The following is a 17423-nucleotide window of genomic DNA, read 5'->3' on the forward strand; positions in this document are numbered from 1 at the left end:
AAATAGCTCACTAAACTACAAATCCCAGTATCCCATAGGATGAAACCATGACCATTATAGAGATATGAAGCCGATATCGTGCCTGTGAAGATAATAACCCTTCTTTCAGTCCTAGCATCTTAAAAGGGCTTTTAAGAGGTCATAGTAGGTTTTTTTTAAAAACATACTGTTCTCAGTGGCTTTTAAAATCATTTTAAGTGCATAATTTGTGCATAATGAAGTGTCTTCATTATTATTATTATTATTATTATTATTATTATTAAGCTTTATTTATATAGCGCTGTAAATTTACACAGCACTGTACATACAATCTTTTGATTAGACGGTTCCCTGCCCTCAGGCTTACAATCTAAGAAGACAAAACATAAAAGGAGAAGGGAATGGTTGTGGGGAAGGGGATCAGGTTCTGGAGTTCATCTTTCCCTCTGAGGCCTGGACCAAGGCAGATGGACTGGAGGGAAGGCTGTATATCTTAAGGATACGCCCAATGGCGTTGGGCCTGCCATTTCACTCCCACCAGGCGGGATGGCTTCACCTTCTCCATCTCTGGCTGATGGTGGATGGAGGGGTGGGATCCTCTTTCAGGGAAGGCTGATGGAGTTGGCTTCCCCTTCTCCCTCTGGATGATGGTGGATGCAGGGGTGGGATCCTCTTTCAGGGAAGGCCAGATGGAGCTGGCTTCCCCTTCCCCCTCTGGATGATGATGGATGGAGGGGTGGGATCCTCTTTCAGGGAAGGCCGGATGGAGCTGGCTTCCCCTTCCCCTTTTCTGGATGATGGTGGATGGAGGGGTGGGATCCTCTTTCAGGGAAGGCCGGATGGAGCTGGCTTCCCCTTCCCCCTCCAATTATTGTTTAATTCTATTCACCTATCAGCCTTTTGTATGCTTTTAATTGGACTACAATCATTTTAATTTGTAAGCCACCTTGAGAAAAATAGCAAAGTATAAATAAAGGCTGGAATTGAGTATTGCAGTTATGGGTTTGTAACCTAGAGTTGTATTCATGATTCCTATTCATGAAGACTACATAGTGAGAATTGTAGCCCTATTGGCATGATAATAAAAGTTCCCCAATCCTACCTTAATAGCCATCAGCTGCTGCAGGTGACAAAGGTCTGTTGTCCTGTTGATCAGGGCACAGTAAACTGACATTTCCACCACCATCCCACCAGCAACCTCCAGTGCAACAGTCTATATATATATATATATATATATATCATTTATATCCCACCTTTCTCCCTGGATGGCCCAAGGCAGCTCACAGATAAAATCTTTAAAATGATTATAAAACTCAAACAATTGAAATATCTATATATAAAATCACATAAAATACACAGTATAAAATATAATATAAAATCACACAAAATATGTTTAAAAAAGACTAAAAACAAAAGCAACAAAGGAAAATCCTTTAGAAACATCATTACTAAGTAAATGAATACCTTATCATCCCTAAATTATACAATTTTCATATCTCCTTAAATAATTAGGATAGTTTAGGGAAGAAGCACAGACTCCTGACTAGCAAAAAGCAAGATAGAAAAATAGGAAGGCAATGATAGTAATTTAATAAGACAAGTAAGATAATAAATTGTATAAGTGAGCTTAACAATAATCAAAAGCGAGATTATAACAATTTAAGTAGATGTGGTTAGCAATAATATACCAATAATAGAAAGCCAAAAACAGAGAGAAAGATAAATTGGCAAATGAAGGAAAGGAAGTGAGGTATGAATGAAGAAGAAGGTGTAAGAAAGTGATTGAGGGTTAGAGTAAGTGAACTGATGGTGAGAGATGGGAAGTTGAAGTTAGAGAAGGTTAGAGAAGATAGAAACTGGGGAACAGGGGAGAAGAAGGAAAGGAAGACAGTCTAAAGAGAAAGAGAGAGGGGATGGTAGAAAGTGGAAGGAAGTAGAAAGGGAATAGTAGGTGATGGCCATCATAGTCAAATAGATCAGGGACAAGGAAAGACTGTAAAATAATGTAGATAGAGGTACGCATGTTTGAAAATATGAATATGGGTAAAATATGTGCTTGTGTAAGTTGAGAATGAGAAAATTTGATATTGCTTGTTATGGGTTTCTTTTTAGGATTTTATGTAGTGATTTTAAAATGCTTAATAATTTTTTTTAAAAAAACAGATTAAAAACCCATAAAACCACCCTGCTATGCATTATGTACAGAAAGCCTGCCGGCATAAAAATGTTTTTGCTTGGCAGTGAAAATCCAGCAGGGAGGAGGCCAAGCTAGCCTCCCAAAGAAGGGTGGGTGCAGCCACTGAGAAGCAAGATCCATATCATAAGGGATGGCAAGGGGAAGGTGGAAACATCAATTTGCTGCATCATGATGATTGACACTAGAGCACCAGTTAGCCACTGCATCCATGACCCGCCTTGGGAGTGGGCAGTGCAGACAGATCCACTTCTGACCAAAGCAGACTCTGGCTGCTCTTTCATGCCCATCTGTTCCTGAAAGTAGCTGATCCAGTATCTCAGCCAAAGGTGGTAGTAGCAGTAGTAGTAGTAAAGTAGTAGTAATATGGGTATTAGGAGAAACATTGGTCCCATTACATTTGATTGATTAAAATGTTTAGAAGAGTTTTGGAAGTTGCGAAAACAAGCAAATAGGGAAAGAATGAATGTAGAAATCTTGCAGGTTGTCATTCTCTGAGTGTAATGTTTTGCTTCTGCAGATTTCTCCTCTTTTCCCCTCCTCCCCCTGTTTCTTTCCCAGTTTTATCATTCCACTAATTGTCCTCCAATCTAATACTTTAAACATAGGCATATAAACAGAATATGCTAAACTGCTCTAAAAGGTTGACATTGTGAATCATTATGTACGGGGATGCTGGTAGTTTATTCCATTGATCCTTTCATCTATTCTGGAGTTATGCATTTAGTAAATTAATTATCATTGCCAATATATGCCCAATCAGCTACATTTGACCAATACAATCAACAGAAAAATGGATGATGTGATTACAGGAAGAGGAGACACAATAGCTATATGATGAAGCTAGTTTAGAACAGTTCGAAATGATCCTGTCGCTGCAGACTTCGGTGGCTGTAATTAGTGTGGTTTGTAGTCCTATTATAATCACATCGTCTTTGCTTATAGCTAAATAATAATTCATCAGCTAAAGATCTGGCTGATTATTGGTGGGGGTCAGTTTTAGTGGAAGTGTGAACAGAGCAATGAGGTTACATTCTGGACTACATGGCCAGGATGCTACATCATGCATGTGCACTGTAGTTATACACTCACATAGTTATACAGTAAAATACAACACAATGCAAAATTCACAAGCAGTAGTATCTTTATTGGGCCAGCTGCAAAGGATATAATGCATTGTGCAAACTGCCAAAGTGTAACTGGCTTCATCATCAAGCAAAGATTTTTAAAATCATACAAAAGAAAAAGGGTGATGATGCAGCGTTCCGGACAGGCCCTATGGGGCGCCATCGTTAAGCGCGAGGGGCGATGTTTCCTGACGCGCCTTGCCCCTCGCACATAATGACTATGTCAAAATGGCAGTGCCACATACATATGGGCACCGCCATTTTGACATCACGGATGCACAGCGTCCGGACGTCACGCACCAGAAGTGGCACAGCGAGTGCGCGCCTCGCACCTTGCGGCGCCTCTTCCGGGGCGCAGGAAGAAGCGCCGTTTTGGGGCTTCTTTTTGCTCCACAAGGGAGTCGCGCGGTTTGGCTGCTGCGGCTCCCTCGCGGAGTAACCGGCAGCGGCACGAGACCGCCCGTTTGGGGCGGTCTGTAACGCATCGATGTTAGATGAAAACCTACATTGTGTCTCAGACATTATTCTATTGTCTGTTGAGATGCTATTGATGGATTTCAGTCCAGGCAGAGGCCAATTCCTTCCTTGACCATGTATGGACTGGTGGTTACCCAGGTTACAGGGGGTCCTGAGAGTGTAACCACTTCATTGACTGCAATGAGGAATTAATTTAGCACAACAGGAAGCAGTGAAAGGGCTAAGGTAACTCAAGCTGGGACTTTTAACCTATGCATATTTGTTCCAAACCCAGAACTCCAGAGGTGGATTCCAAATCAATTAGTTTTATTTATAACCACAAGGGGAAATCAATTTTCACTCAGAGACACTTACTCATACATGCATACAAAAGCTAACACTATGAAAGGTAGAAGCTGGTCGCAATTTGGCGGGTAGGGCAATACATTCCAGGTATGAAGCTCCTATCAGGAAGTGTGCAGTGAAGATTCTGGCTTAGCACACAGCCGAGACTTTATGCCAAGGAGTCAAGGAAGAAATGGGCAGAATGCCTGTCTGTGTTCTGCCAAGACCCAATTGGAACTTCCTCAGATGGGCATTTTATAGGGAGAAACAGGTCCTGAGGCAATTCTCCAGAGGTTCAAAAGATTTTTCCAGGACAAACAATGGCCATGGTTTAGGTGAAATGGCAGGGCAATCAATCTAGATATGTCACACAGAAACTGTTATGCCCAAGTTTGTAAGGGCAACCTGTTTATCCTAAGAGCATGTAATGAAAACCTCTCCCTCCATGAACTTATTCAGAGCAGGGCTGACAAAGACATTGAGACACCAAATTTGGTTTTAAACACCATGCATGTAACATTTATTAAATCACAAAAGTAACACAAACATTGATTATCAAGAGCTCTTTCACTCACACATTCATACAATACTCACACACACTTTCCTTCCGCTGAACATTGATCAGGTGTTCTCGAAGGTTTGGGATGACACCGTTGCCACGGTAGATGCCAACAAAATGGAGATGAAAGTCTAGGGTCTTTATACTTTTTCTTCTCTCTGGCTCTCTTGCAATATTGCAGCCCATTACTCAATTTCCTCTTTTGGGAGGTAAGACAGGCTGTTCCAAGCAACTTTTGTTCTGTTCAAAGTCTCTCGTTCTGTTCATAGCACTCCATTGTCCGTTCAGTTCCTCTTCATGGCGACTCAGGAGATAAGCACCTTCCCGGTCATGGTTCGTCCCACCTGGACGACACCTCGCTTCAGCTTCCAAGTTCCTCAGACTTTCCTTGTCTCCATTGCCAAATACCTTCGTCACATCAATGCTTTGCACGGAACCATCTTGTTTGGTTCTTCTTTGGTTCTTCAGCTCTGGGTTTAAGTTAGAACTCGCACATTCATCTTACAAAACGTGTCATCTCCAGGGAGAAATGCCCTTTGATTCCTAACCTTTTATCAAGTACCAGATATATTGCCCTCCATCACACACCTGTGTGAATAGATTATGCAGATTCCAGCCTCAAAAAGATCTCTCCTATCTATGAGCACTAGTGCTCCCAAGTCAAATCTGCCAGATCTCCACTTTTGGGCAGGCTGTTGTATTTGAGTCAGGGCACCCGTGTGGCTACCTGACCAACCTCCCTTTGACTATCAAGCTGATATCAAAGATCAACTAAGAGTGATGGAGGGCTCATCCATGGGATTATACTAGGAACAAAAGGTAATGAAAGATAGCTAATAAAAATTCAGCTCCTTGAGCAACAGAAAAATATTTTTCCATGCTGCCCCATCCTCATGCTGAATACTGAATACTGTACAGCCAACTGTATGAATGAATGAATGAATGAGATTTTATTTATATACCGCCATTCCTTCGATCATGGCGGTTTACAAGATACTAATAAAATACAATACAGTACGAAACAAATTACAAATAGAAATTAAAACAGCAAAAATCCCCCATATAAAGCTGTGCAATACAATACATCATTAAAAATCCATCATTCATTCCTAATAATTAAAACCAGTTAAAATCAATAAAACAATCTAATAATACAACACGCAATACCCAGGAGAAGATGACAGTCAGGACATGTGGGGGAAGGCTTGGCGAAATAGGTGAGTCTTGAGGCTTTTCTTAAATGACTCCAGGGAGGTATAGCTGTCAGTGTGCCTTCTGATTATCTCATTATGCAGTGGGGAATGCATAGATGGTGTTTCTGAAATCCTGGTGAAAAAGTGGCCCATTGAAGGCAATGGCAAATAGTTATGCACCATCCAAGAACATGCAGCTTCATGGCTAGATTCCTGTTGGTTTGTTCTAACAGGAGTAACCTCTTAAATTACTCCTGAAGGGAGAATCAACATGTAGGTAGATCCAACTGATTCAACATCTCCACTCTAGTCAGTACCAACAATAGGAATTAGGCCTGTGAAATTATTCCATTTGTGCTCACTCCTGAGGTTGGAACAAGACACCCAGTCTTGATCACATGGTTGGGCACCTTAGTATGACAGATAATATCAGAGAAGAGGTTGGTAAGTTCTTTTGCCTTAGCCTTTCCATCCAATTCTCTTTCTCTGTCTCTTGTTGTTAATTGCCACCAAGTAAACTTACATTTATGGCAGCCCTATGAATGTAAAACCTCCAAGTCTATGATTCTATGATTCTGTGATAAGTCCCTTGTTCTCCATTGCCTTGCTTGTGTCTTGCAGACTCAGAGCCATGGCTTCTTTGATTGAATCTATCCATCTGGAATGCAGTCTTTCTCTTTTTCTACTGCCCTTCACTTTACCAAGCATTATTTTTTTTCTAGTGAGACATGTCTTCTTGCGATATGGCATTTAATTAAGATGTCCTTACTTTAGTAATCTATAGCAAACAAATATACATAAAAACAGCGTAGTCTACTGAGAAGGACAAGATTCCATCCTGTCCTCTCTACCCACCCTACTGAGTTAACTCAGTGCAAACTACTTTTGCACTTTGGACTCAGTATGTAGTAAATGAAGTAAGCCATGCACAAAAGGAAGGAAGAGAGAGAAACTGGGACATTTTAAAACCCGCTGCCAAATCAAGACAATTGGAGAACATGAGTTGGTTGGTGCTCATGTGCTTGAGCCTCAGCATCAGTCCAGGAATGACAAATAATGGTGCTAGCTCTGCAAAAATCAGTTCTGAACAAACCAGAGAGGTTAAGGGAATAGCAAGTACAAATCTACAGTCATCTCCAAACTGGCTGGTTATCCCATTTTAAGATCATGAAAAGGGGATAGTGACAAGTCAAACTCTACTCCCCCAAACCCCCATTAACTCAGCTATGATTTTTTTTTATCATGTTCAAAGGGAAACATTGCTATAGAATTTTGCTCATTTATTTGAGGTCACTTGTTCTTTCTGATGTGTAGCTCCCTGAAGTAGCATGTCTGTAGCCATGAATAAAACAACAATAGATTAATCTCTTAGGCCACTGTAAAACCAAAACCCAAGCCAGAAAAACTAGCAACCAAAGAAAATGAACACTACACAGGAGAAAAGCAAACCATAAATAAAAGAAAAATGTGAACACAGGAGGGGAAAATACAACCAGCAAAAACTCATTAAAAATACATTTATATTAAGGGAAGAAAGACTACTTGTATACAAAGCAATCTGGTGACGTTTAAGCAATGCAGATATGACATTCATGATATTGATCAAAGAGCTTATTTTGTCAGGGAAGTGTGTGATAAATGTTATTTCTACATAAATCCTGCCACTATTAGGACATTGGGTTATTCTTCTCCGAACTCTAGAAAGAATTGTTTAACATTACTCAATGAAAAAGAATGAAACCAAAATGTTCAGGGACACAAGATTAGGAGGACACAAGATTGTTAGGGGTTAGAATTAGGGTAAGGGTTATAACTGAGATGCCTTCTCCTCAAACATGTAGTGCTCCAGTGAAGAAATGACCAAACTGGGAAATGACCACACTGGATCTAACTCTGGGGTCTTCAATGGCCTAAGGCTAGGGACCCTATTCAAATCCACCAGGGGCCATTACCAGAGTCCAATAGAATCTGTCATGACATTGTAAATGTATTTCTCTGTGAGCTACGGAACAGTTTGATATCTGAGTTTGAGTTACGTTCACTGTATGTGCATCAATATATATCACAGTTTAGTATACATGTATAATGGTATGTGAAACCTAATGGGAACTATAGTCAATGATCAGACAGAATGTTGATGGTTGTAGCTTGAGATACTGCCTGGATCAAATATGCACAGATGTGTAGAGGAGTATTTTGCTCAAGCTAGCCTTGTGGGAAAAGGAAAGCCAAGGCAAGAATGAAAGTTAGTAAACGGGGGGCTGGACAGATGTGTCTAAAATGGGTACTAAGTGGTTATGTTATGAAACAGAAACAATCAGGGGGAAGCCCGCAAAACTAGAAGGAAGGATGGAGACTGTGGATGATTTCTATGGCGCTGAAACACCATTTCATGTCATTAAGCCTGCCAGAGAACCTCCTTCCATTTCAGAAGGGAGGAAAAGGATAACATTACATTTTCATGTGGCCACTAACTGAAAGAGCAAGGAACCAGGGGACAAGTTAAGAGAAAGGAAAGAAATGCCAGCCTGGTAGAGTAGTGAATGAGAACCAGTCACCCATCCAGTGATAACCCATCATTACAGCCAAGATTTCCATATATATTCCCACCATCTGGTAGCCCTCTTACTAATTTAATAATATGATGGAGTTTCTCATTATCCTTGTGATGCCTAATCAATCATAAGACATTCAAATGAAATTGGCTAGAGTGGGGTGTGGATCTCAAGAGGCATTTAAATGAAACCAACAGAACTGCCATTCAAGAGGAGAACCACTCAAAGAGGATGCGCAGAACACAATCAGAAGAGTTTGAAAGTGACTACATCAGAACGAACCTATTTGCTGCATTGATCAAGCTCCTCTGCATCTCTCTAGGGGAAAACACAGTAATTTGTTTTTCCTCTGTGTTGTTTTATAGGGAAGAAATTAAACAATCTGAAAAAATTACTTGGGACAAATGCTGAAACCAAAGGAGGGTTGGAGCAGAACTTGAGGTGAGGAACGTTTCAGACTACAAATCCCAGAATTATAGTCCAGAAAAGGAAGTGGCTGGGATGGAATAATAGCAGAGCAACAGAGGAAGATAACGTATATAGAATAAGAACATTGGTCCATCCAGCTCAGTGGTGGTCATACTTATTGCCAGCATCTCCTTGAAGCGTGAGAGAGGGCTCTTTCTCAGTACAATCTGGAAATGTCAGGAATTGAACCTCAGATCTTCTACTTTCAAGTCAACCTTTTGAGTCACATGGTTTACACTCTCCTGTCTGGAAGTGAGCAGGACTCAGTCCAAAACTAGACAAGAAACGTGACAAAAAGCTGCCTTATAAGGTTGAGTCTCCCTTATCTCAAAAGTTTGGAGCCAGAAGTATTTGGGATTCCAGGGGTTCTTTTCCTGGACTTTGAATATTTGCAGATACATAATGAGATATCTTGGAGATGGGACTCAAGTCTAAATATGAAATTCATTTAAGTTTTTTATACGCCTTATACATATAGCCAGAAGGTAATTTTATACACAAGATTTTTAATTATTTTGTGCATGAAACAAAGTTGGAATACAGTGAATCATCAGAAAGCAAAAGTGTCACTATCTCAGCCACTCATGCAGACAATTTTGTATTTTGGAATATTTCAGATTTCAGAACTCTGGATAAGGGATACTTAACCTGTACCAAATTAGAGAACTGGGACCCATTCACCCTATAGCATCTTGGAATTTGCAGTTTAAGGAGGGATATTTAGAATTCTCAGCCAGAGATTCTAGTTCTTCACCAATGAACAAACCCCAGGATCCCATAGGATGCTGCCAGGGCAGTTAAAGTCAAAGTGGAATATAGCACTAAAACAGTGAAGGGTAAATTGTCCTGTGATCTAATTCAATACAACCCACACTGCCTGTCTCTGCCTTTTCAGGTTTCTTACTCAGCTCTAACCCTGGATGCTAGTAACTGAAAAACATCTTCAAAGAAAACATGCATTGCACTACTGAGCCATTCCATGAGAATGAGAGTTGATCGTTTCTCCTGTTATTGACATCTAGATGGCAATTCCATAATCACAAAAACTCAACATGGGTTTCAGAGAAACAAGTCATGCCAGACAAATCTAATCTGTTTCTGTGATAAAATTACCAGCGTGGTAGATAAATAATAATAATAATAAAGTTTTTATTTATATCCCGCTCCTTCCTATGATCAGATGAAGGGAATGCTGTGGATATAGTAAATCTTGATTTCAGTAAGGCCTTTGACAAGGTTTCCCATGACATTCTTGCAAATAAGCTAGTAAAATGTGGACTAGACAAAGTAACTGTTACATGGAACCCAAAGGGTGCTCAACAATGGCTCCTTTTCATCCTGGAGAGAAGTGACTAGTGGGGTCCCACAGGGCTCTGTCCTGGGCCCAGTGTTATTCAACATCTTTATCAATGACCTGGATGACAGAATTAGGAGGATACTTATCAAATTTGCAGATGACACCAAATTAGGAGGAATAGCTAATACCCCAGAGGACAGGATCAACATTCAAAATGATCTGAATAGACTAGAAAGCTGGGCCAAAGCTAACAAAATGAAATTCAACACGGAGAAATGTAAGGTATTGCACTTAGGGCGGAAAAATAAAATGCACAAATATAGGATGGGGGACACCTGGCTGAATGAAACTACATGTGAAAGGGATCTAGGAGTCCAAGTAGATGCCAAGTTGAACATGAGTGAACAGTGTGATGCGGCAGCTAAAAAGGCCAATGCAATTTTAGGCTGCATCAATAGAAGTATAGTGTCTAGATCAAGAGAAGTAATAGTGCCACTCTATTCTGCTTTGGTCAGGCCCCACCTGGAATATTGTGTCCAGTTCTGGGCTCCACAATTCAAAAAGGACATAGAGAACCTGGAGCGTGTCCAAAGGAGGGCGACTAAAATGGTGAAGGGTCTGGAAACCATGCCCTATGAGAAACAACTTAGAGAGCTGGGGTTGTTTAGCCTGGAGAAAGAAGGTTAAGAGGTGATATGATAGTGCTGTTTAAATATTTGAAGGGATGTCATGTTGAGGAGGGAGCAAGCTTATTTTCTGCTGCTCCAGAGAACAGGACCCGGAACAATGGATGCAAGCTACAGGAAAAGAGATTCCACCTGAACATTAGGAGGAACTTCCTGACAGTAAGGGCTGTTCGACAGTGGAAGGCACTCCCTCGTAGTCTCCTTCCTTGGAGGTCTTTAAACAGAGGCTGGATGGCCATCTGTCAGGGATGCTTTGATTTGGATTTCCTGCATGGCAGGGGGTTGGACTGGATGGCCCTAGCGGTCTCTTCCAACTCTACGATTCTATGATTCTAATAACAATAACAATAACAAATCACCCTTTTTTGCCAAAATGAGAGGTAGGCTAGGAGAGTTTTGCAATGTCAGGGGCAACAGAAACAGCTTTGGGATCTGCACATGGTCCTTTGACTACAGTTTGTCAGCCCTGCACAACTGCAATGCAGATGGAAATTGTGCATCCCCCCCCCCCCCACACTGCCCCCCAGCCATGCATGCCTTCTTGCATAAAACACCATGATCTCTTCTTGTCTTATTCATCTTCTTCTGATAGATTTTACATCAGATGGAACTGAAAAATATCCAGCCCACTTAGAGCACGTTGTGTGTTACCGAGTAATGTTTTCCCACTGTATTTAATTAGCAATAATGCTGCAGCCATTATGCATTTTGGTCAAGACCCAGCTCTCTGCTCTGGAAAAGGAGCTGTTGATGAAAGCTCTTGATAAGCATAGGTATAAGATGCTCATTGGGGACAGAAATCAATGGTATAAATATTTACCAAGGCTTAAGGTGTGTAAATCATAGAGCTTCTAGGGGAACAGAGCCTTCCTGTCAAACAGACTTCTTATTGATTATGGTTTGGATGTTAATGCTTTTTCCTCTTCTAGTGATAACAGGGTATACTAGTGAGGAAGAGTTACTTTGAGCTATTAAAAAAGAAGAACAGAGCCAGTACAGTATGCAGTTTGAGCATTGGACTAGGACTCTGGAGACCAGGCTTCAAGTCCCTGCTTGGTCATGGAAAACTACTGAGTAACCTTGTACAAGTCACACTCTCTCTCAGCATCAGAGAAAGGCAAAGGCAAATCCCTTCTGAACAAATTCTGCCATGTAAACCCCATGATGTTGGCCCCACTCATGGTGACCTAGGGAGTCACTATACACCAGAAATTACACGAAGGCATACAACAACAATTTTAAAGAAATAAAATGCTATCCAAAATGCTAAAAGAGTCATCTAGTTCCAATCTCACCTTTGAAACAATCAGCACTAATAAGTACTGAGGCTTCTTACTTTTCTATCCAGACATTCCAAAATGTGGTTTTGATTTCCTTTAGATAAGAAGACACTAGAGGTTTTTGCTTTTTCCATAACCTTAGTTTATTTAAACCCCCCCCCTGCCTCTGTCTCTTTCTCTCTCACACACATGCACACACACACACACACACACACAGAGAGAGAGAAGGATGGAAGGAGGGAGGGAGAGGGAGAGAGAGAAAGTTTGGGGAACAAAATATGGGTTCTACCCCTCCTAAATAAGAGTTCTGCCCCAAAATGAAAATTTCATTCAGTCCCCAGATATCTAGCATCACAAAAACTTCAAAATTTAGCTGAGTATTTAGAAACCTGGGCCGGGTACTGATGGGCAGGGAGCGCCATAACCGGGCTGAAACTAGGGTTCGGGAGTGTGCAGCAGTCGCATGCTCCCGAACCCTAGCGTGCAGCGGCACCATCATGGTGGCCTCCAGTCCACACGGGGGACACCATGATGGCGCAGCATCCACACGTCACAGACAGGAAGTGGCATCATGGCAGTGCCTTTCCTGTTTGCAGTGTTACAAAAAGAAGCCACTCTAGATAGCTTCTTTTTAGCAGTGCGTCAGTACCATGCATTGGCTTTCTTAGCTGCAGTATCACACTGTTAACTAATGTTCAACTTGTGGTCTACTTAGGGCTCCTAGATGCCTTTCACATCTACTATTGTCAAGCCAGGTGCCCCTCATCCTATATTTGCGCACTTCATTTTTTTTTCTCTCCCCAAGAGTAGTACCTTACATTTCTCCATGTTGAAATTCATTTTATTAATTTTGGTCCAGCTTTCTAACCTAATAAATTCATTTTGAAATTTGATCCTGTCTCTGGGATATTAGGTACTCCTCTTAATTTGTTGTCATTTGCAAATTTAATAATAATAATAATAATAATAATAATAATAATTTTATTTATATATCCCGCTTCTCCCTGTGGATCGAGGTGTGATTACAACAATAGAAACAACAAGATTAAAAAAACCTATAATTTCATATAAAATACACTCAATAAAACAGTAAAACCACTATCAATATAATATAAGCATGCCCTCTATTCCTTTATCCATAATGCATTAGCTATGACATTTGGGAGTTGCCAATGTAAATTAATAGTTGAGCTGTGCATCTCTTTTCACAAATAAAAATGGATAATATTCCCATTTACCTTTGGTGAATCCCTTTTTTCATTATTTTACAATGCTTATACTTGAAGTCTAACTTGCCTGGCTGACGTGGCTTAGCTTGATATTGAGTTGCCCAGTAGATACTGAATAGCACAAATAACTATCAGAGTTTGCAAAGTATTATATCATAATGCCATACACATTTGACTTCAATCATCCTGAATGTTAGTATTATAATAAAACAAGAGGTGACACCAAAGATTGATGGGTATGTAGAAAGACAGTTCAAATGAGCTGAGCTAGACCAGTTTGATTCCAGGGCTCCAAGGTTGACTCAGCCTTCCATCCTTTCATAGGTCAGTAAAATGAATACCCAACTTGTTGGGGGCAATTGGCTTACAGACTGTAAACTGCTTGGAGAGTGCTGAGTTCACTATTAAGCAGTATAGAAATGTAAATGCTATTGCTATTGCTATCTTCAAGATTGGTATCAGCATAATTTATTAATAGGAGTGATGGTAGGTGGTAGACTTTATGTTTACAAGTGAACAAATGTCCAGAAACACTTCCCTCTGGAAGTGATGCTCTATTGTCCAGAGACATTTGCACTGATTATCCAGCCATTTGCAAGTTTCCTTCTTATTCATCTGGCCTAAAGACAATATTTTAATCCCAAAGTCTATCCCGAGACAGCTTTTGTCCTATAAATATGCCTGCTCAGGCACCACCAATTTGGTCTCACTTGAGTGCAGACAGACTCTCTGTCAGTAGCTTGCTGGCCACTGCATGATCACTAGGCAGCTTGCTGAGCCACTTCCCACTATGCCCTGACTGGAGCCCCACTTCTGGAATCGGTATAGTATTGCTAGGGATTTCAAAGTTTTTGAAAATGTGTTTTCAGCATGTTTTGTAGGGATTTTGGGCCATTTTAGGCCCAGAAGAGACTTCTTTCTAAAACAGAAAGTGAGCAAGACAAGATTTCCAGTCACTTCCTCCTGCTAAAAGTGAACCTCTTCTGGGCCTAAAATGTCTGGGGGGAGGGGAAAAATGGTGAAAATGCCCCCAAGTTTTCAGAAGGTGTTTGAGGCCAAATTCTTGTGAAAAGTGCAGCTGGAGAGTGCAGCTTCCCAAGGTCTCCTGGGGGTTTATGCAGTCATCTAGCTTCCACCCCAGTTTTGCCATAACTGCTATGATACTGGCAGTGGCAAAATAGACACACAGAAGCTGCTGCCACACTGCAGAGTTAATGTAGTTTGACACCACTATAACTGCCATGGCTCAATGCTATGGAATCCTGGGATTTGCAGTTTTTATGGCACCAGAGCTCTCTGACAGAAAAGGCTAAATATCTCACAAAACTACAAATCCTGGGATTCCATAGCATTGAGCCATGGCAGTTAAAGCATGGTCAAACTGCATTAATTCTGCAGTACTGAATCATTAGATTCTTTTAAAAAGAATTTAAAAAAGAATGGTCAAACTGCATTAATTCTGCAGTACTGATGCAGTCAAAGAAAAGGGAAATGTATTGCCTTTCCTCTATCCATCTGGAGTCACAGGTCTTCAGCTGAGAACTTTCATCTCCCTCCTGTTTGAAATAAAAGGATGTTGCCCTAACCTTTTCAGGGCATGGTTAATTTATTACCACCAGAAATACAGATGGCAATGCCTTCCCATCACAAATCCCTCTGGAGATTTGCCACATCAAGTATTTTTAAGTACAAATCCCCTAACATCTGCTTTAATTTCGTAGATAGGATCATTAGTGGCCATTATATCTAATCAACATCTAATCCTGGTAGAAGCGATTCATAAACAGACTGATCAGGGAACACAAATGCACTGATGATAAATGTTTATTTCCCTTGAATAAATTTCACCATCACCGTGAGGAGGGAGAAAAAGGAAAAAGAAAAAAAAAACTTGGCAAGTGATTTTGCAAAGTTAAAATGTGGATTGTTAACTCCAGGGAAAAAGAGAGTCATATAATTAGACTCCCCCCATCCCCAGCATCTTCTTACAGTGCCATAGGACACATTACAATATTCTCCAAGGTAGAATTTAATAAATAGAATGGCTACAAAATCATAGAACATATCCACAGCTATACTGTCAAACAATTCCTTCCACTACCCTAACCTTTCCCATTCCAACCCACTCCTTCCTCTCACCTGCTTCTGTTCTCCCAATCAAAGTTGATGTGGACAAATATTTAGGACAGAGACTTTTTGTTATTGTTTTCGGCTTTTTAAAAAGTAGCATTATATAAATATTTACAAGGATCTATTCATAAGTCTGGAGCAACCTGTAGACTGACCAACCTTTAAGCTGGTCAGAGATGATAGGAATGATAGAACAATGACTGAGAGCTTGAGCAGATAGAGAGGGAAAGCCAACTTACCTCCAGGATTTCCCAGTTCACAAGTAGAACCCACTGGCTCCACCACTGGCTGTCTATTGGGCCAAACACCAATAGACAGCCTGACCGCCTCCCTTCATCTGCAAGGATGGAGTTGGCAAAATGGAGTATTCACAGGTACAAGATGCACCACACCATTATTAATTTTCTGCTCTGCCACAAATGCATGCACACAAGCATGCAGACACATCACCACTGGCCACTAATTGACACCCTCATCCCACCCACATGCCAGCCCATTTCACATCCTGCGCAACCAGCTATGTGACCAGCCACTTGATCTCAGCGGCTTTCGATACCATCAACCATGGTATCCTTCTGGAGCGCCTGAGGGAGTTGGGTATCGGGGGCACTGCTCTGCAGTGGTTCCGGTCCTACCTCTCGGGCAGGTTCCAGATGGTGGAGCTGGGGGACTGTCGCTCCGACAAGAGGGCCCTTACATCCGGTGTCCCTCAGGGAACGATTTTGTCCCCTATGCTTTTCAACATTTACATGAAACCGCTGGGAGAGATCATCTGGAGACACGGGGCGCGGTGTTATCAGTACGCTGATGACACCCAGATAGTCTTCTCTGTGTCTCCGACTGATGCAGTAACTAAGGATGGCATCTCTCCTCTAGATGCCTGCCTAGCATCAGTAATGGGCTGGATGAGGGAAAACAAACTCAGTGTGAATCCAGGGAAAACGGAAGTACTGGTGATAGGTTCCCCAGTTCCGGGTGGCGAGATCTGTCATCCGGTCCTGAACGGGGTCACGTTCCCCTTGAAGGACTCGGTGCGCAGCTTGGGAGTGCTCCTTGATTCGTTGCTCCAGCTAACATCTCAGGTGGATGCGACGGTCAAGAGTGCTTGTTATCAGCTTCAGCTGATACGCCAGCTGCGTCCCTACCTGGACCGTAGAGACCTTGAAACTGTTGTACATGCTTTAGTAACCTCACAATTGGATTTCTGCAATGCGCTCTACATGGGGCAACCCTTGTACCAAACTCGGAAGCTGCAAATGGTACAGAATATGGCAGCCAGATTGGTCGCTGGTACTTCCAGGTCGGACCATATAACACCTATTCTAAAAGATCTACATTGGCTGCCTATTCGCTTCCGAGCTCAATACAAGGTGTTGGTTTTAACCTATAAAGCCCTAAATGGCTTGGGCCCAGGGTACTTGGAGGACCGCCTCTCCCCATATAATCCGCCCCGCACACTTAGAACATCTGGGACTAATTTGTTGGAGGTCCCCAGATCTCATCTTGTGAGGACCTCTCAGAGGGCTTTTACCATCGTTGCCCCATCCTTCTGGAATAAGCTTCCTGTAGAGCTCCACTCCACCGCCTCATTAGATTCTTTTAAAAAGAATTTAAAAACATACTTATTTCGGTTGGCCTTCTCAATTTAGTTAATTGTTTTTTCTCTGCCCCTTGTTTTCCTTTTTTGACCCCGGATTATTGTGATTTGATTGTTATTACCCTGGACATGTGTAATTTTTCCTGACTCCTGTTCCCATCTTACGTAGTAATGTTTTAACTTTTATACTGTAATCGTTTTATTTTGTATTGTAACTGCTTTTATCCTTTGTAAACCGCCTTGATCATATTTTTGGAAAGGCGGGGTAAAAATAAAATTTATTATTATTATTATTATTATTATTATTATTATTATTATTATTATTATT

Source organism: Sceloporus undulatus, chromosome 3, assembly GCF_019175285.1.
Source record: "Sceloporus undulatus isolate JIND9_A2432 ecotype Alabama chromosome 3, SceUnd_v1.1, whole genome shotgun sequence".
Taxonomy (NCBI): Eukaryota; Metazoa; Chordata; class Lepidosauria; order Squamata; family Phrynosomatidae; genus Sceloporus; species Sceloporus undulatus.